The sequence below is a fragment of the Rhinopithecus bieti genome, unplaced genomic scaffold (genome assembly GCF_001698545.2).
Source record: "Rhinopithecus bieti isolate Rb0 unplaced genomic scaffold, ASM169854v2 scaffold_44571, whole genome shotgun sequence".
NCBI classification, from domain to species: domain Eukaryota; kingdom Metazoa; phylum Chordata; class Mammalia; order Primates; family Cercopithecidae; genus Rhinopithecus; species Rhinopithecus bieti.
In genome coordinates this window covers 54,309-76,600 of record NW_016817880.1, presented here as the reverse complement: position 1 = coordinate 76,600, position 22,292 = coordinate 54,309, and positions in this window count along the sequence as shown.

Genomic DNA, 22,292 nt, shown 5'->3' with positions numbered 1-22,292 from the left:
CTGAAAAAAAAAAAGGAATAAAAAATCATGGCATTGACATCTGAACTTTCAAACAGGTTAACGAAAGGCCTATTTTCAATTGACAGCCCCTGACTTATATTTAATTCAAAATTACTATTCTTGCCATTTCAAATTCCAGGGAAATTGGCAATCTGGTTTTGCAAATGCTAAAAGTGAACAAGATCGTCACAGAAAGGCAAATACCATATGTGTCAGACTTAAAATAGAAGCAATTTTATTTTGAGGTTTGGATGATAAAATATCCACTAATATTGTCTTTGGCATTTACAATGCTAGATAATTCTAAGAAAATAATAATAATGTCTATGGTTTATATATTAAACATTTTAAAAATATTTATTATGAATGGATTTTAGACAGAACTGTACATAAACACACAGATATGTACATATGTATGTATGTATATAAATGCATACGTGTATATATGTATGAATATATATATGCAAACACATATTTGTGTAGGTATACATGTATAAATTCTATGTGATATATGTACATTATATATACATATGTACATGTGTTCACACATGCACATGCACACATTATGTGTATGTGTTTTTTAGAGAGAAAGGGTCTTGCTATGTTGTCCTGGATGAACTTGAACTCCTGGTCTCAAACAATCCTTCAGTGTGATCCTCCTGAGTAGCTTGAACTATAAGCATGAGCCACCATACCTGGAATCATGTGTATATTTTTAAAGCTTTGTTTTGTCAGGTTTCAACTTAAGAGAACAGAATCATTTTGAGTTTTTAAAACAGAATTTAAAAGGGCATTGCTTATGAAAGTAATCCAGTGCTGAGAAGTCATCAGGGTGCAATCCAGAGAATAGCGATAGCAGAAAACCACTCTTAGGAGGCCCTCTAGGAGGCTAGCAGAACAAATGAAAGGGCAGTTATTTTCAAACACAAAACCCAGTCTGGAACAAAACTAGCAAATTCTGCTTATTCTTAAACTTGCAACCAGAAGGAAACAAACTACTGCCACTTTTGCTCCAGCAGGAATTCAAAATGTATGAGAGGACAATAGTTTCATGGAGGAAAATGAGAAAATATTGTGATAGTTTCATGTTCTATAAGAGTTTATTAGATGAAATTCATAGGAGGCCATTGTTTTGAGCTGAACATTTACACTAGGCCCTAACAGACCAGACCAAATGCGAGATGCCACACAATCAAACTGAACTTTAAAACAGGCCAGTTTTAGAAAAAACAGGAGATTCAAAACAACCAATCAGGAGGGGCCCAATTTACCTGAGCCAGCAAGACAAGGAAGTCCCTTCTGTTTCAACCCTATGATAAAACCAATTTTGAAAGCCCTATCCACTTGTTTCTTATTCAGCTCCTTTCTGCCTCTAAAGCTGACTCCCTCTGATTAGTTCGGTAGAACATCTTTCCAGGTCTTTCGATGAGATGCTGCTCTCTTCATAAATCACTAAAAAAAAAAAAAAACAAAAAAAAAAAAAAAAAAAAAAAAAAAAAAAAAAAAAATCTTTATTTTGGAGTAGGTGGGATATTTGGAAATGTGGTAGACTTTCTAAATGGCTTTCAAATATGTTTAGCAGCGTTTTATTGGCTTGCTATTGATTTTTTGCATGACTGGGAAATATCCACGATGGGCAGAAAAAGAAGTTTTCCTGTTTTGTAGGATTATCTTAAGATATTTGTCAAACTCTGGGTGGCAGGCAGCAGGAAATATCTGGGCACTGGCAGAATCCAGGCAGGGCTCTCTGCCTTTGTGCAAAACATGTTGTTCTTAATTCCCAAAGTGAGATGTCTCAGGAAGCAGTTGCATACTGCAATCAATGGGCCACACTGAGTCCATATGTACTGTACTATAGGAGCCAGCGCCAGATCAAACACTCAGTGGAGACCAGTTCAGGGAAAGGACGTGAGCATGGTAGTGTGGGTGGTGGCGAGTATGTCAAAGGTAACCCAAACTGGATATTTGGTAAAGCTGTAAGTTCTGATAGTAGGGGAAAGAGGTAAGCTTCATTCCGATTTTCACAGAGATGACTTCAAGAGAAAAAAAAGGAGGATAAAGCGGGGAGTGATCTGGGACTCCAGAAGAATGAGGGAAGCAAAGAATTACTAAGGGTTGGTTAGCGTAAACGCAGGGGGCCAGCAGTGTCTGCTAGCTGGCAATGATCAGTTAGGACTCTATCCTCCCGTAAAGAGTGGAAGACACTGTCCTTCCTGACAATTACACTTCAAAGGAATGGTTTTCAGGTCCTTGAGACATCACTCCTGAGCTGTAGGAAGTACACATAAATCTCAAATGGACACAGGAAGGATTCGCAATTGAAAGCCCCTTTTAGTAATGGTCTATTTTCTAAAAAAAAAAAAAAAAAAGGCCTCTATCAAGTGCTAGCTAGAACAAATAGTGAGTTGTTTTCACAGCCCTAAGCTTTATTAGACAGAAACTCAAAAGGAGTCCCCCCAGAGACACAGCCTTAGGCTGCTAGAAGCCAAGTTAAAGTTTGTTCAAGTCTTAGAGCAGAAGTTTGCACAGAGTCTTTTTTGCTGTGTGATGTCAGCTCCTCCACATAAGATGGTATGGAGTAATTTAAATTAATACCAGTTGTGTTAGCCACTGACAAACAACTTCAATCATGAAAGCTTTATTGATGGGATACTGTGATGGTGAATAAGGCATTTTGGAAAATACAAGAATTGTTAAATTAAATTTACAGAAGGCTCTTGGTTTGGACTGAGCTCCTGCATTAGACCCTACAGACCAAAGTAAAATGGAGTTACTCATAATGGAGTTCCACACCAACAAGCCAAAATGAGGCTGTTTATCTGACCTTCCAAGGAATTAAGAGAGAGAAATAGCCAAATCCCCAAACAGGACAGTTTAGCCAGCATGATAAGGAAGTCCCTTTTGCTTTAACCTTTACAAAAAAAAAAAGCAACTGCAACAACCAATTCACTTTTTGTTCTCTGTTTCTGCTTTTGTCAAATATTTTCCATCTATAAAGCCAATCTCCGCTCAGTTCATCAGAACACTCACTACTTTATAGAATGAGGTGTTGCCTGATTTTAGAGTTTCAAAGAAAAGCTGATTAAGATCTTTAAACTAAATATTTGTAATTATGCATTGTATAGACATATAATGCTGTCAGGAGAAAGGCAGTGAGAAAAGGTAAATACATCACTAGAAAGATAAAGCTTCCTCCATGTTAGAAAAGTTCAATGTAAGCAATTATTCATCAAATAATGGTTTTATATTGGGGTTTACCATTGGCAATAGATTGGATTCTAAGCAGTGGAGTTAGCCAAATCAGGCCGTGTGAAACTAGAATCACATTTTTACCTCATTATGGCTGATGTTGCGTGGCTGTGTCCCCACCCCAACCTCATCTTGAATTGTAGCTCCCACAATTTCCCTTGTGTCATGGGAGGGACTTGATGGGAAGTAGTTGAATCATGGGGGCAGGTTTTTCCTGTGCTGTTCTTGGGAGAGTGAATAAGTTTCATGAGATCTTATGGTTTTATAAATGGGAGTTCCCCTGCACACGTCCTCTTGCCTGTTGCCATGTAAGACATGCTTTTCTCCTCCTTTGCTTTCCACCATGGTGGTGAGGCCTTCCCAGCCATGTGGAACTGTGAATCCATTAAACCTCTTTTTCTTGATAAATTACCCAGTCTAGGGTAATGTCTTCATTAGCAGCATGAGAACTGACTGATACAATGGCTACACAAAAAAATGGAGTACCACAATGGCGGTTGAAAACACTGATGAAAAGCCACAGAATAGATCTAGTTCTCTATTAGATTTGTGAAATCCTCCACTACATGCTCTATGTTGAGCATTCACGTGGGATATAAATGTCTTCACAGACCATCCACATTGTGTGAATTACTTCACGTATCTAGAACCCCAAACTCCTTGTTATCAATCTTCTAGCCTTCCTTTTTTAAAAGCCTTTGATGAATAAGATACAATATTATTAACCACTGCCAGTATCTCTATACTGCCAGTATAGAAATCCATACACCATGAGCTACCACTTTTCCCATACAAAATAAGACAACTGGATATCTCAGTTAAAGTTTAAGGAGAGTTGAAAAAAACTGTAAAATAATGCCTCTTTTACATTTATAGATCATTTGAAAAAATAGTTTCATAATCATATTTACATGTTATGAATTTGTTAAGTGAATTGTAAATCATAAATTAAAATATTTGAAATAAATATTTTTAAAATATCTGAATTCTACTTCTTAATATGATATAGAGGAACAATCAGAACAATTTAAGCCCAATTATTTGAGTTCCCGGACTTTCTGCTAGCAATTGTGAGTTCATTGCTTCTAATTTCAAAGGCCTTCAATTTGTTCCTTTGGAATTATTCTTTCCTTTTCTGTTTGTTCCCTATCTGTTCTTTATGTTTCTTTTTTTTTTTTTTCTGTTTCACACTTCACTTAGAACAAAGTATAGCTCTAGCTACCGCTTTCTCTTTAGTTTCTCATAAAGCGGCATTCCTCAATCAGGATCCCTTTATACCAGTGGCTCTCCACTAAGTGCTCTTTTGTTCCCAAAGTGAGCATTTAACAATATCCAGATACATGATTCCTTTTCACCAATGTGGGTGTGCTACTGAGATCTAGTGGGCAGAGACTAGGGATTCTGCAAAATCCTATAGCACATAGGACAGACCCCAATAATAAGGATGTTTCTGGCTCATAATGTGAGAAGTGTCTGTTCTACACTTTTAAACATCCAAGACCCCCATTACTCATTAAACATTCAAGAGTGCTTTCTTTGTTACAATACTTATATATTTAGAAGGAAGTAGAGTTTACGATGAAGATTTCTGTCTTAAGGACCACACATCTGTAATACTGGAAAGGCTTGAGTCGAGCCTGAGTAAAAGAATTAGGGAGGTTCATGTGAAAATGATAGGCATGAAATCAGCTATTGATATACAATTTGTCAGAACGGAGAGAAAAAACTACAGTCAGAAATATATAGGTTATCCACTGTTGCATAATACATTTTGGAAAATTCAGCAGCTCAAAACAGTAGACAATTATTATCTCACAATTTCTGTGGGTTCAGAATCCAAACAGTTTACTTATTCATTTTTTCAAGGTCTCTCATGAGACTGCAGTCAAGGCTTCTGCCAGGGTTACATTCTCATGTGAGGATCAACTGGAAAATAATCTGCTTTCAAACTCATGTGATTGTTGGCAGAATTCAATTCCTTGTGGGGTGTTGGATTAAAAGCTTCAGCTTGTGTGTGGCAGCCAGCTGGAGGTCATCCTCAGTCCCTTGGTCCCTGTTGGGAGGAGGCTGCCCTTCACTCCTTGACATGTGGACCTCCCTTACACACCTGTTTGCTTCATCAGAGCATATAAGCTAAGGAGTCAATAAAGACAGCCTGCTAACAAGATGCTGTTTTCATCCTAACATAGTATAAGCACAGAAGAGTTATCTCATTGCATTTGCCATATTATTTTGGTTAGAAGCAAATTATAGAACATAAGGTCTCACCCATGCTCAAAGGGAGGGTGTTGCACAAGGGCGTGAATACCAAGATGCAGACATCACTGGAGTCATTTTAGAGCCTCCTTGCAGCACAAGATAAAAAGGAGTATTTGATCCAGAGAATCTCCTGAGCTATCACTGTCTGAACATTATAGAAAGGAGGTAGGAAATAAGGAATATAATTATCAGGTGAAATCAGCAGAACCGTGCACAATGAATTAATTGTAAGGAAGAGGATGTTTCTAGTAATTGCCAAGGATTATATATTATTTGCCACATTGAATAAGATAGTCTAACATAACACTTAAAGTCAATGATACCATAAACAAATCAAAGTTTGTATCAGTAAGAAGCCTAAATGTGTTAACATATGTGTTTCAAAACTAGCTGTTATAATAGAGTGTTAGCACTGACACCTATTAAATGTATTCTTAATCAATTATATCAGGGTTTTTGAGATTCAGGAAAAGATACTCAATATAGAATTGTTTATGAAATACCATGTCCCTCTGCCTTAAAGAACTAACTTATGAATGAATTAAATACAACTGGAGCTACTGGAAAGATAAAAGTATATTGACTAAATATTTGTCTGTATAAGCAGGCAAGAAAATCTACACTCTGCTATTGCAGAAGCCATAAAGTAACATTTTATAAAATCAGAAAAGTATATTTCACTTATATTTGAGTAAGAATGCATTATGAAAGGCTTTAGGAGATAGTTACTTAGTATTATTTCTGCCAAGACTTTATTTCTACACTCTGTCTCACTAGGATCTTATCAAGGTTCTCCATCTATGATTTAAGTGACGTGGATTTCTGACTGGTAACGAATAATCTTGCATTCATACCAGGACTGTGATCTTTCTTTATGTTTCCTTGTCTGCAGCCTTCATGTTTAATTATTCATTTCTAATCATACTTAATCATTCTTCAGCCTCTTATTTTGCCATTTAAAATCTGTATGATATTGAAAAAATAGAGAAAATGAATCTCAAATATATATTTTCCACCATGATTCCTGTTTTTAGGAACTTTAGTTTTTAAAACACTAAGCTTGTGGTAATTTGTTACTGCAGTCATACAAAATTAATACCCTTGTCTTCTCTGTCTCTGCTTCAAACTCTTTGCATTTTCATCTATTCTACCTAGAATGCCATTTGCTCTGGTCCTTACAAAAGTGCATCTTTTTCATCATGTTGGTAACATCTCAAAAGTTTCTTTCCAGAAAACGTTGTCCTAGCCACTCTGAATAAATAACATCTGTCTTCCAATAACCTGAAATCACAAGAATCCCGAATGAGACTTTTCCTTTTCTTTTCCTTATAATGGAATACCCAGAAAGCACCTTACCTGTTCTATATTTAATGTCTATCTTCTTCCACAAGAATATTAGCTCTACAGTAATAACTTTTAAATTTTTCTTATGGTAATTGACTTCAGTTACTAAAATTTTGTCCTCAGTCTAAGTTACTGAAGAATGAGTAGAAATAGTTTCACTGAGAAATGTCTATATCATGTTTGTTTGTTTGCTCTTCTAAATATTGGCTTTGATCAATAGTCAATATTGTAGGTACCAACCTCCCTAAAGATGTTTTGTGATTGTATAGTTCCCAGCTTACTTAATTCTTTTGGTTATTGCCACTGACTCTCCAAGGAATCTGATACTGTATTTAAGGAAAAAAAATGAATAAGAAGTAATTATATGCATTACTTTCTGAAACATTAATGAATTTTAAAATATCTTTTATAGGAAAATAATATAATTATGCTTTTCCTTAATTATAGTCTTATACTACTTGTTTTTATAAGAAGCTCATATAATTAGTCATTGTTATTGGAACATGCAGTATGGGATGTTATTTAGTTAATAAAATTTCACCTAGCCCATCCCTCCATTTTTTATTATTTCAATCTAGTTTGTTAAATGATATCTTTTGTTTTTCATTTCTCCCTATTTTCCCCTTTTTCTATTTCAAGCAAATTGCCAGACTTTTCATAATCTCTCACTAGAGGGATATTGCCATATCAAAAGCAAATGATCTTGATTTAATTAATAGTTGCTGCCTTTTAAACCCCAAGCATAATGAATGGTATACATTAGGTTTGGTTAGGGGTGAACAGACCGGGTCAGGCAGGGAAGTTAATGACCTTTAAGAACAGTATAATCTGAGAGTGTGTCTTTTTTGACTTGGAAGGGGAGACATCTTCTTGTCTTTCTACCAGACATCACCCAGATGACTGGTCCTAGCATCTGGACCTGACATTTCCTAGTATCATCAAAGTTTCTTTCACCCCAGTAATCACCCCAAAGCAGACTATTCCTAGAATCTGATGGAAACTTTTAAACTGGGACAATATATTTCTCAGTATGAATTTGTGGGAGGTGATCAAAGAATCATCACTATGCTTTAGTGATGTGTGTAAAATCTTAGTCGTTTTTTTTAATTTATTATTTATTTATTTATTTATTTTGAGACGGAGTCTTGCCCTGTTGCCAGGTTGGAGTGCAGTGGCGCGATCTCTACTCACTGCAACCTCCGCCTCCTGGGTTCAAGCGATTCTCCTGCCTCAGCCTTCCGTGTAGCTGGGATTACAGGCATGTGCCACCACGCCCGACTAATTTTTGTGTTTTTAGTAGAGACAGGGTTTCACCATGTTGTCCACGATGGTCTTGATCTCTTCACCTCATGATCCACCCACCTTGGCCTCCCAAAGTGCTGGGATTATAGGCATGAGCCACTGGGCCCAGCCAAATCTTTGTATTGTTATCATCTTTAAGCAGAAAGCCTCCATCATGAACAAGATTGAATTTCCCATAAGCTGAGTAAAATGTGGCATTGCAATTAAATGAATCTAGATTTAAATAAATTTTAAAATAAATTTTACTTCATTCATACCTAGGTTTGTATAAAAACCATTCTTGTTATTTCACCAAATATATCCTTTATTGATATAGCTAATCATGTATTTTTTCTCTTAGAAGGAGTTTTTTTTTTCCTCTGACACTAAATTACCTATAAGCATCACAAACTTCTAAGGCATGTCAACAATATAAAGCTCTAATTAACTAACTGGCCCACATAAAAACCATTTAAAGGGGTAGAGATTAATAAATCCAAGGACGAATGAATCATTTATGAAAGCTGAGTCTGAATTAGCATCAAGTAGTGATCCAAAGCTCAAATTATATGCGTTTTGTGAAGTTACAGAGTAATGTCTGACATTTGAAGGTCATATAAAAGACAGTCTTCAAAAGATGGTGATAATTTTACATATATCTATCTATATGAGGTTAGAAAGACTGCATATTTCTTCTAAAGAGGTCTAAAGTTTGAAGGATAGTAGAGATTGTTGTGTATTCAACAGCTTAAACTGAAACTGCTTCTTATTATTTGTGACTATTTCCTGCTTCATTACCTTTCTTCAGAAAGAGGGAATAAATGCAAAATCTTCTGTCAAAACGCAACCCTTGTTCTTACATTACTCACACCTGCTTTCAGCATAAATGTCATGCAGTATGTAATGTGAAATTTTCAACAGAACTCAAGGCAGACTTTTTTCTAATTGCAACAAAATGTGCCTACCTGCATCTCTTCTTTCTCAAAGCTACTCATCTTCTTTTTTGTGTGTGATTTTTAGCATGAGACTTTTTGTAAAATTCAGTTCATATATGCAAAATATCATACAAACTAATTATAAGAAAATAGTGGAAGCTTTGAAAATGACATACCAAAACATTGCTACCCAGCAATGTAACTTTTATTTAGAAACTTCCTACATAGGCACTATGGCAGCAGTTTACTCAATTAGGCCTTCTTGTCTGATCCAAGGCACTTGTACCTACACTGTGAATTCGATAATGGATTATAAACAATTCTTCCCAAACAACCATTGTGTAACCATTTGCACATCTTTATGAGAAATGTTTCTTTAAGGAGGAAATTGGGATTTGATATTTAAGACATTTGAAAGAAGAAAGTCAATAGAGTGATAAAGATGAGATGGATGGTAAGACAAAAGCAGTGACCCTGTGTCTTAGCAGGTTGAGCTTGTGCAGTGTTGCATATCAGCTTATTGAAGACGGCTTTTAAAAGGTTATTATTCTATTCTACTGCAATTGTTGAGAAACTATTTTTTAACTGCAAATTTTTAACTCTCAATTTTTTATCTTATATGCCTGTTTCTTCCATTTGTCAACAATGAAATAATACACTGTGAAGTTATTGGTCTTACTCAGCATTTCTGGGTCTGGGAAATGGTCCACTTGAAAAATGTCCAAGACCTCTTCAGGCCTGTTTCAGTGGGAGAGGTATAACCCTTCTCTTTTCCCCAATGCACAGATGCAGTATTACTAGGAGGGCACTCTGTACCATCTTTATATGGGTGTAAAATACCAAGAAAGCAGGTCTGAGCAGAGTGTATTGACTATTAGAAAGTGGAAAAGAGCAGAAAGTCTCAAATGCCAGCCAAGACCCTTCAACTCTGCAGACATGGCTGTAGGACATTTATAATAAAATGCAAGTTTGATCAAATTGGAAATATGAAAATTATAAAACAAAAAGATCACAGATGTTCACAAAACATTGATACATACCTGAGGTTCATAAACAAACATGGGATTGTATATATTTTTTTCAGATAGGTAAATTATTTGGATATTAAATAGTACAAAATCTGAATTTTGAAGGAAACAAAAGTAGTTTATGTTTTTTAATAAATCAGAACTTGCAAAGTTAGGTAGCTTTTTCTAGACCATGCAAATAGTAAGTGGTGTGGTTTAAGATGTGTGGAAAAAAAGATATACAGAGATATATAAAATTCAAGCTGAGACTTAGAACAATGAAACAGCTTATAAAATTAGCTTATGGTCCTAAAATAGCTTTCACATAAATTATATTCTCAGACTTACAGTTTTATCTTATTTTATGGGGTTTATTATAAATAAAATTTTACGCAGTGACTGAATTTTGGATAAAATATAACAGTCCCTTCTTGTGCATATATTACTTAACCTATCAGTGTTGAAAAGTTCTGATCATTTTTAACCTTTTCAGATACATTCTTTTTAATTCTCATGCATCGCTGCATGGTTTTGTTCATGCAGCTCAGTGCACTTCAGTCTTCTAAAGGGCCTCCGGTATCAAATAAAATCTTACGTTCTGCTGTGATCTCCTGTAGTCACAGATTTAATCTCATTCTACACATCTCCATGTGGAGATGAGAATCTTCGGTTTCATGGACAATATCGCTATCAAATTGCAAACCAGAAAAGGGGGCAGCATAATTTTGTCTCTCTGTCTCACTCATGACATTTACCGATATTAACCACCACATCTCCATATTTAACAAACGCATTCCCTTTTCTTCATCCTTACACTCAATCACCTTGAACTCTTGTCCAAGCCACCATCAACTCTTGCAGAGATGACTGCGAAACCATCTTTTAATGCATTCTTCACACACCTGGCATGGCAAGGGCAGTTTTTAAAATGACATTGAGTGAAACTTTTCTTCTTAGAGGTATATTATTCATTCTTATTTTGACTTTCAGCAGTAATATTTACTTCATTTAAATTATAATTTGAAACTCTGAATTTTTAAAAAATTTTACATTTAGCTTTCACATGTTCTGTTTCATTTATGTCTAAGAACTATAAATCACATTTAATATTCTAATGCTTATTGTCCTTAACAGGTTAATTACTTAAACACCTTTAAATATTTTAAATCACACGTATTTTTAATGTATATGGTCTCTTGTTAAAGTGCTTAAGTAATGGGTTAGCATACAAACCTACATAATTCTTATAAAAATAATAAATTATAGTTATAAATATGGTTATTTGTAGCTTATTTAAGTGATACAAGTATGTTTATAAATTTAATGTGATTTTGGCTTAAAATCACAAATCATATATTTTAAAGTGAGATCCAAAGACTGATCTACTATTCAAATTTTGTACATTCTCATACATTACAAATGCAAGTAACTTCTGTTTAAGATCAGTAATCAGGTCCTATCAAATCAGATGTTTTGTGTGACAACAATAACCAGGAACTCAATTCTATTTATTTATTTATTATTATTATTATTGTTTTGAGATGGAGTTTCACTCTTGTTGTCCACGCTGGAGTGCAATGGCACAATCTCGGCTCACTGCAACCTCCACTTCCCAGGTTCAGACAATTCTCCTGCTTCAGCCTCCCGAGTATTTGGGATTACAGGCACCCACCACCATGCCTGGCTCATTTTTTGTATTATTTTAGTAGAGACAGGGTTTCTCCATGTTGATCAGTCTGATCTCAAACTCCCAACCTCAGGTGATCTGCTGGCCTTGGCCTCCCAAAGTGCTGGGATTACAGGTGTGAGCCACCACGCCCAGCCAATTGTATTTATTGTAGGTAGATACATGTACAATACATGTCTAATTAATGTCAAACTTCCAATGATAATCAATGTAAAATGCAAACACAATTCAGAAAAAAATGCCTACATATAAGTAACAAACTATTATGTTAACATTTAAACATGCTTAAAACAACCTTTTCTCTTCTCTAAACATTTAATTTGGTTGTTATGAACAGGTTCTGTGCATTCATTAGCATTTATGTAGTTTGCATACCATCCCCAAACCTTTACATTTTCAATATGGCTTGGCAAATAACCTAAGATAAAAAAATACATCTGTTCAAAACATTGCAAACAAAAATTCACAATAATAGACCAGGTGATTTTCTCGAGGGAATGTCACTCACTAAGTGACTGATGACTGAAAGGTTGAAGAAAATTGAAAAGAGAGGAAGGAAAATCATTGACGCAGCCATCATAGTTGTCAAGCACATGGTGACAGAATGTTGGCAAATTCAGACAAGTTGTCAGACTCCAAATTAAAGATAGATAGGAGTAATAACAAAAAATCAGTCACTGTAATTAAACACTTCAACAGAAAAAGTAATACACGCAGAAGAAGCATTTGACAAAAATGTATTACCAATTCCTCTCACAACCCTGGCCAAATTCAAATGATCACCTATTAATAGTAACAATACTTGTAATTACTAGATAAAGACAATGTCTGCCAAGATTCTCCTTTTTATTTTGAAGTTTGTAAGTATTTTGTGGGGGGTTATTTTTTGATTCTGTAAATATCTACAATCTCATGAAACCACTAATTTATCCATTAATGTACGTTTATCTCTGTAGACTGCGGATCCCTATTTTATTCAATGAGTTATAATCTCTTACTATCAGTGTTTATTTTGATGCTTAAATTTTGCCACATTTGGTTAGTGGAAGTCACTATCGGCTGGCTTGCTTCTATGTTTACTTTTTGCTTGCTTTTTTTTTTTTTTTTTCCTATTTGATGCATCTCATTATTCTTTCTGGCAAAACAAAGTGACTCAGGCTCCTCAATTGGTACCTACCTTTCCTTAATTGTGGAATTAACTATATCTAAATATCTAAACATACTGAAAATATTGATTACCAGTGGTAGGCCCAATTCTGATTTAAGAAGGTAGTTCGTTCTATTCATTCTATTTTTCTCCTTTTTCAGATTTGTGATTCACTTAACTGACGTAAGAAGGCTTGCTACCATTATCCTCAGGGTATTAATGTATTTGACCAATCCTTCCGTTTGTAACCAACCTCTCTTTGTAGCGGACACCTGCAATACACATTTTACAAATATTCTGATGACCCCATACATGTTCCAATACCCACATTCACCTCTGTACCCCACCACAGAGACACCCTTCTCTCACTATTCGGCCTTGAGCACCCCATCCACTGGATCAGCCTCACAAACCGAAGTCCTCCTCACTTAGCTCAGAATCTAAACACCCAGTAGGGACTGCTGGAGTCCATCCTTTCCCGCAAGCCAGTACCTACATGTCTCAGCCACATATAGGAGTTTTTGGACCAAATAGCTTCAGAAAGAAAAAAAGTGGAAAGATAAAGAGGAATGGATAAAACTGAAAACCTTTTCTATATTTAAATGACGGAGTTTTTAGATGATTGAGAAGTGCCAATAGCCAACTGTAAGAAGGAAGCAATTATAATGGTTTGAACAAAGGTTAAGCTAATGTAGGAAAAAATAACATATTCCTTCTTTATTTCCATTTAATTGATCATACATGTGTGGACATTTTTTCTGCTTAATTATGTATTTGACTTATGACTAGTCCATTGATTAGTACTGGTCAGAGAAGGAAAAGGAGTCAGGCAAAATAATCGCACATATTTAAGTATATAATGGAAAATAACAAATAAGATATTCTGTAGAAGTACTTATAGGACCAAGATACATATGAGCATGGGAGAGATAGAGACAGGGAGAAGGAGAGATAGAGACACAGACAGAGACAGAGGCAGAGAGACAGATGGACTTAATCATTGCAGCCTTTTTGATCTCAATGCAGTTTAAGAATTCTTTAGTATCAACACCTACTAGAATAGAAAAGTTAAAAAAGAAAAACTATTTAAAGCATTTTTTACCTATATCATCAATTTCATGAATGTACTTTTTATTTATCTTATGATCCATGTCAATAACGAAATCATGTTACATTTTCATGTTTAAGATAAATTCAGCTGGCACAAGAGTAGGCTTTCTCATTCAAATGTTTTGAAATCAGTAGCATTTTTTTGTTTGTCAGTCTAGCTAAGAGATGCATTTGTTCTAGGGTGGGTTATTTTGTTTGTTTTCAAATCTCATTTCAATATTATAAATATAATATAAACATGACTTATTGAATATAACTACATCATTTAATATTGAAGGAATTTAAAATTATTTTATATGCTTCAGAGGTGGAAGATTTTCAATGTTGGAAAATATATGGTTGATCAATTTTTCCAATTTCCAAAGTGGGAAGAGCTTTATCATTCTATCCTCTAACTGAAAATTTATAATCTAGAAAGTTGTCAGACAACAAAGAAATAGAGATATTGATTGGGCAGAAATCATGATTTTCAAAACAATGTCACAGAGACATTACGGCATTCATGAAATACTTTAATATATATTTTTTCTTATTAAAACCATCATTGTTTTAAAATAGCAACATACTTCAACTAATTGTAACATCATAAGATATGACTAAATAAAAGGAATATAAGAAAAATATAATTGAATAATGGCAGATCTGCTTTTAAGAGAAACCATAATTTATTCAAGTAACACTTGAATAGAAGTTAGATAAAATGTACAGCAAGCTTAGGCAAGACACTACATAACAATAGTTTAGAATACATAAATCTATACTTTTTTTCCTATAAGAAGTCAAATAGTTAAAACAATGTGTTTTCAAAATTCCCTTAGCTCAAGAATTCTTTGGTCACCTTTGTATACCTTCAATTTATTTATTTTATTATTTTTTAAATCTCTTTTCTTTAATTCAATGCTGTTCTACCCATGACATAACATACTATTCTGTTTCTCCTTTCCTTTAGAATCTGACTCTATTTTCTAAATATTGTTTATTAAGGCTACTTTTGGCCATTGTTGCTTTTCTTTCTTAGCGATAGTGAAAACAGGGCACATCATCCTATTTTTTTTTTTTTTTTTATTATACTTTAAGTTCTAGGGTACATGTGCCATCCTATTATTTAATGTATTTGCTATTGTCCCATTCTACATAGTGAGTCAACTTCCAAATTCACTCACTTTAAAGGGCAGTCACTTTTTTTCTTCATGCATCTACATGTCAGCTGGTGACTGATTGGTTGATCCAGGTCAGAAAGGCTGTGATTGTCTCAGAACCATAAGTCAAATCTAGGTCTGCTTCACAAGTCTCTCATCCTCTTTGGACAGGCGGGCTGGTAGGAAAGGTGCTTTTCATAGCATCACACAAGTACATTTGATACCTTTGTTACACGACAAATGCTAGTATCTCATTAGCCAGAACAAGGCATGCAGGGCCCAAATTTGAGTGGTAGGAAGGTACACTCCACCTTTACAGGGAGAAACTATGAGCTCTGATGCTTTTCATTCCAGTCACCATACTTTTCATGCCTTTTGATATTAGGTATATTGTTTGTAAATGTTAACCTACTCAATGTCAAAATTGAGGCAATTTCTCTATTCTTTTTCATTCATATCTTCCCCGAAGCCATTTGTAGCCAGAACCCCTTCTCATCCTAGAATCAATTAAATCCTGCATTACAAGACATCAATAGTTTTTACTCAATTTGTAAGTGGTGTCTGTAAATAACATATTATTTTTGTGAGTGTTGCTCACGTTCAAGAGTTCACAGTTGAACTGATCACTTGTTTCGTGGATAAAATCATGGAAGCGCAAACAGTCTTTTAGTATTATTTCTGCTGACACACCTCGTATAGTGCTTAATTATAGGAGGATAATTAGACTCCTAGATATGAGGCCACGCAAGGGGTGCCTTTGTGGTCTAAAAAAGGGCAGACAAAAAAAGTTATTGTGTTTGTTGACAATAGCTAAATATTCATAGGTAATTCCAGATCTATTTCGAAGAATACACATCCTAACCATTAAACGAGTTGGTTTTGTTTGTTGTTTGTTGTTTTTTAATCTGGAACACAAGCTATTATTTACCTTTGGAAAATAACTATTAGGTAAATGCTTAGTACCTGGTTGAATAAATGATCTGTACAACAAACCCCCATTACACGAGTTTACCTATAAAACCTTCACATATCCACTGAACCAAAATAAAGTTAAAAAAGAAAATAATTTATAGGCAAAAAAAAAAATTCTCAGGTTATATAAAAATGTAATGTACCCATGAAATTAAAAATTTTAAAAAAAAATATAGAGAAAATGGATCAGTTTTCTCAGAAGTCAATACAAATCATAAGATCTTTTCTGAAAATTTTGCTTGCTAAGTCTTTACTTATTTGAACATAAAACACTCACAATATTAATATTAAATATTAGGAGATTTTTATACGTTAAGCAAGGATAAGTAATCTGGTCCTATAGACTCTGAAAGAAATGGAAAAATTAATTTAAACACTATGTATTAATATATATTCTAATGAATACCATTTAATACTATGCAAACATTGCTTCTCAACATCAGAATGCATTAGAGCAATGTGTGTTAATTTGTCAGCTGTTATAATAATTTCTGTTGAATATGTTACACATGTAATAGACTCATAAAGATCAATATTTTTCAAAAAATAGTTACATCTAAAAATGTGAAGAAGTAGTGTAAAATTTCAGTGAGGCACAATTTAAGAACAATATTTCAAATTTGACTCTTCAGTGATAATAATGCTGAGACTATTGAAAATATGGTGAAAAAGTAGAATCACATTGAATACTATATGAAGTAAATTTCAGATATATTAAATACTTCAGTATTAAACGATAAAATAAGTAAGATAACTCAGGAAAATACATGAATTAATAACATATTTTTAACCAACTGGAAACTCTGAAATTACTTGCTAATAATCACTGAAAAATAAACTATTTTATTGCAGTTTTAGATGTGCAGAAAAATGCAAAAAGAGTATGGAGAGTTCTGATACACTTTGCTTCCAGCTTCTCTATCATTAGTATCTTACAAAAGTCTGCTTCATTCATTACACCTAATGAACCAATATGGATACTCTTGTTATTACTAAAGTGCATACTTTTTAGATTTATTAATCTTTACCTCATTTCGATTTTATTTTTCAGGATTTCATCTAAGATTCCAGACACTTAGTTGTTCTATCTCCTTAGTCTTCTCTTGACTATAAGTCTCTCACACTTTTCTTGTTTTTGATAACCTTGGCAATTTTGTGGAATACTAGTCATATATTTTGTAGGATGTCACTCTATTTGGATTTGTTTATTTTTCTAATTATTAGACTGGGGTCATGTGTTTTGGGGAAGAAAAACATAGGGTAGAAGTGCCATCATCACAGTTTATCAAAGGTACGTGCCATCAACGTGACTATTACTGCAGATACTTACTTTAATCAGCTGGCTAAGGTAGTGTTTGTCAGGATTAAATTATCTTCCCCAAAGGTTTTTTCACACTGTACTCTTTGAAATGCACTTGCTCTGCACAGCTCACACTAAAGAAGCAGGAAATTATGTGAGCATAGAGTATCTACATAAATTATTTTACATTCTTCTGCATGGGATATTTGTCTACACTCTCCCATTCACGTATTTATTCAATCATATATTTGTATCATTGTAGATTCATGAATATTTATTTTATATTTTAAGGTAAAATCCAATACTATGTCAATATTACTCATTTTAAAAATTTTGTTGCCGAAGTTGTTTTAGCTTTGGCCATTGGAGGTATTAGGATTGTCACCTGTGTCCTTGTGACAGACTCCCATCACATGAGTGTATGTGTTTGCTTGGTTTGTGTGTGTGTGTGTGTGTGCACTTTTTTCTTTTTGACACAAGACACTTCAGGCTCATCTTGTATTGGTTGGCTTAGAGCAATTCACTTAATAGATGAGTTCGTTTTAAAACACTACTTTAGACTGAACTGAACTGATCCATAAAACCTTTTTACAAGAAACTAAAGTATGATCCATAAAATCTTTCCAGAAAACTTTTTAAAAAGTGATGAACTCATTTCAATTATAGTAATATATACAGCTACCTTTCTGTTATAGATAGAAATGTGTGCATGTACTATAAAATAATCTATATATCCACGTACTGTAATATCTTCTTTTTTCTTTTTTATAAAATAGTTTCTAATTAGAAATTCAGTGAATATTCATCCCTTAAAGTGTTAGTAGCCTTTCTAGACTCTGGGATTCGTCTTGTTCCAATAGTTATTCAAAATCAGTGCATTTCTTTTTTCTAATAAAAATGGCTTATCTCAGGTAAATAGTATGTCATATCTAGAACATCAAATATATTGCAACAGAGAATCTCAGAAAATTAAAATAGGGTTGGTTAAATATATGAAGTTCATTTTATTGGCCCTGTGCTTGAAAGACAACCGGAAAAGTTGGTCTTGATAATCAGGGTAATGAAAAATGAATGTGATGTCTTCATTAGACATTGATCACATGAACATTAAGAAACCTCCATCATTCATTTGGTGTATTAACATTTTCCCAAATGTACAAGAAAATATTATTGAAACACACTAGTGCTGTGCACATGCATATTCACGCAGTAGTGAATTTTCCAGTATTTCAAAATTGGAGACAACCCCTGGACAAGGAAAAGTTTAGAACACTATTGTTTTAAGGGAAGTGTTTACAATTTGTAATGCCTTCAATCTTCAGGCAGGTAATATGATACTACAGCTGAGTTGGAGCTGATCACAAATCAGAGTGCACATAACCTGTCTCAGGACATTACAATTCAATGTAAATAATACAAAATCTTTCACCAAACAAAATAAGCCCCCAGGATGAACCTGCTTTGCAGTTCTCACATTTGTAAACTTCTGCCTCATAGCAAAATACACTAATGGTTGAATAGGATCAAGAACCAAAATCACTTTATGGCTCTCTGCATATACTCTTTTGAAATTTTCAGAGAAGTCAAAGCTTATTAGCAATGTTTTCACAGTGATATTATCCAGTGTGTCACACTGACATAATTAGAAATCATGTGTTAGGCCCATTTGACAGAAAAATCAGGAGTTATTTAGTATGTTCCTATAAGAAAAGTATTCTACTTCTGACTGAGATGAAATGACAGAAACAAGATATACACTCTTCTAACCTTAAAGAATAAAATATAGGGAATCAAACAATTTTGATAACGTTAAAGATAGAAACCAAATAAGTTAATCCTTAAGAGTGCCCTAACTTTTTGCTATGAGGAATTTTCCAGGATGCAGAAAAAAATGAGAGAAACAGGTGAAGCCTGGTGCACTCTAAACTTAGGAGATTTGGGACCCCAAAGAGCCTGTAGTTCACAGGAGAAAATACTGACATACTACAAACAGAGAACTCTGAGGATCTGCAGAGGGTGCACCTCAATTACTGAGATGAATAATGATTGGTATGTGTAGGAGAAAAGAACCATCCAACATATTTGAGGTTACAGTGCCTGTAATCATTAGATTCTCTAAAGAATGTATGATTTACAAAGTGTTGGGTGCAGAACACACAAGGGTCATACCTCACGAATGTGGGATCCTTAGACTGAGAATTGATTCAGTTCAACTTAACAAACCTTAAATGTAAGACTTAAAGGAAACAGCCTGTTTTCAAATCGTGTAACTATGTCCCAAAGTAAACTCAAAATATTTATAGAAATAAATAAAAAATATCTCCAGAAAAGATAAGGCAATATTTGGCAACCAATTAATAATTATCAGGCATCACATTCCCAAAAAAAGAAACAAAAAATAGAACTTCCAGATGATCCAACAATCCCACTGCTGAATTTATATCCAAAAGAAAGGAAATCTCTATGTGAAAAGATACTTGCACATCCAGTGTTTATCACAGTACTATTCATAATAGCCAAGATATGCAATCAGCCTCAGATATCCATCAACGGATGAATTGAAAATGTGGTGTATATACACCAAGAATGGAAAGAAAATGTAGTATATATACACAATGGAATGTTATTCCACCATAAAAAAAAAAAATGAAATACTGTCATTTTAAGCAACATGGATGATCCTGGAGGGCATTATGTTAAGTGAAATAAACCAGACACAGAAAGACAAAAATCACATTTTTTCATTCATCTATGGGAGCTAAAAAACAGATCTCATGGAAGTAGAGGGTAGAATAGTCGTTACCAGAGGCTGCAAAGTTTATGGGAGGGGGCAATGAAGAGAGGATGGTTAAAGGGTACAAAAATACAGTTAGAAGGAATAAGTCTCAGTGTTCATAGCACAGTAGGGTAAGTATAGTTATGAATAATTTATTATATATTTCAAAGTAGCTACACATGAAGATTTGGAATGTTCTAAACACGCAAAAATAATAAATGTTTGAGCCAATGGATATCCCAATTACTCTGATTTGATTATTACTGGTTGTGTGCATGTATCAAAATATCACATGTAACCCATAAATAAATTATTAAGTATCAATGAACAAAATACCCAGGCATGAAAAAAGCTCTAAAATTTGATTTGTAACAAAGATAAAAAACAATAAAATACAAATGATGTTGAACTAACACATACTTTGGAATTAGCAGGAAATATAAATTGAGTCTATCGCATATGTTTAAAAAAGTTAAGTAAATATGAAAACTATCTTTAAATGCAAATAGAATTGAGATGAGAAATAAAATTTGTAAGATAAAAATTACATTAAAAATTATTTAAAATTAAACATAGGAAAAGAGAGGAATCTGGCTCCAAGCCAAAATGTTGTGTGTGATCTTTGAGGCCCTGCCAAAGGTCATTATAAAAGCTTTCCATGAAGGTCTTGATGAAGAAAACTGCCCTCCACAGCTTGGTGTACACAGAGTCAGTGCAGTGCAGAGTCTGAAGGGAGTTACCGTCAAAGTTTAAGCCCACAACCTCCACCCAACCCATGTCTAGGCTAAAGTTGGCCACAATCTTTCCCTTTTACATAGATCTACTTTTCTAGCTCAAATGCCTCCATGGAGGCCTCCTTCTTAGGAGATCCTCAGTCAAGTCCAATCTCAGGTATTTCCTTGTGGGGAGATATTGAACTACTAATAACATGAATTATTATTAAACAAAGAAAATTTAATTTTTTTGATTCTGTCTTGGTAAAGTTATTCTTATCTAGAATTTTAATTTATTTTCCAACATACTAATTCCAACATTAATCATGTTCATTAATTTTATTTATAAGGTATACAACATTGCATGTTCCTTCTTTCATGCCAAATATCTTTACCTGTGCCTTCCCAATTAAAAAGTAAATTTTTTGTGTGGTCACTGCAGTTTTTCAGCTGCCATCCTCTTAATTTAACCTCTCTTTGTTCCTGACTTTGCTATTTTCTGGATCTTTGGTTTCTTATACTTCAAGCAACTTTCCATATTGATTTCAGATTGTCTTAAAGTGCATCTTTCATCAGGCAACTTTTCAGCTCAAACACTTTTACCATTCATTTTTTTAAAGAAACATTTTGCTCTATCAAAATCTAACTTCTGTAATATAGCCTCAAAAGTTTCATTTATTTAACAGTAATTAATATGTGCTTATTATATGTCAGGTATGAGGTTTTGCTGGTCAGCAAAAACATAACAATTTCTTCTTTCATGTCCTTTCATAATAGTGAGAAAGAAAAATGTGAATTAAACAACTATAAACACATGAAATTTCAGAGGTGACATGGTACAAAGGAGAAGAACCAATTCTATGACTGAAATAGAAGTATTTAGCTAGCAACATCAGCAGTTCTTCCTTAAATAAGTCATGCTTCTATTAACAGCTGAAGAATAAATAACATTTGACTAGTAATTAACAATGACTGATAACATTAAACAGCATGGGCCAGGCGTGGTGGCTCACGCCTGTAATCCCAGTATTTTGGGTGGCCGAGGTGGGCAGATTAACTGAGGTCAGGAGGTCGAGACCAGCCTGATCAACATGGTTGAAACCCCATCCCTAATAAAAAATACAAAAAATTAGCTGAGCATGGTGGCACACGCCTGTAATCCCAGCTACTTGGGAGGCTGAGGCAGGAGAATTGCTTGAGTCCATGAGACGGAGGTTTCAGTGAGCCGAGATTGTGCTGCTGCACTCCAGCGTGGCCAACAGAGCAAGACTGTCTAAAAAAAAAAAGAGCATGTACAAAGATCCTGTAGCGAAGTGGGTGGAGAATACTGTTGAAAAGAGAAAGAATGCTATCATGGCTGGAGTGGAACAAGC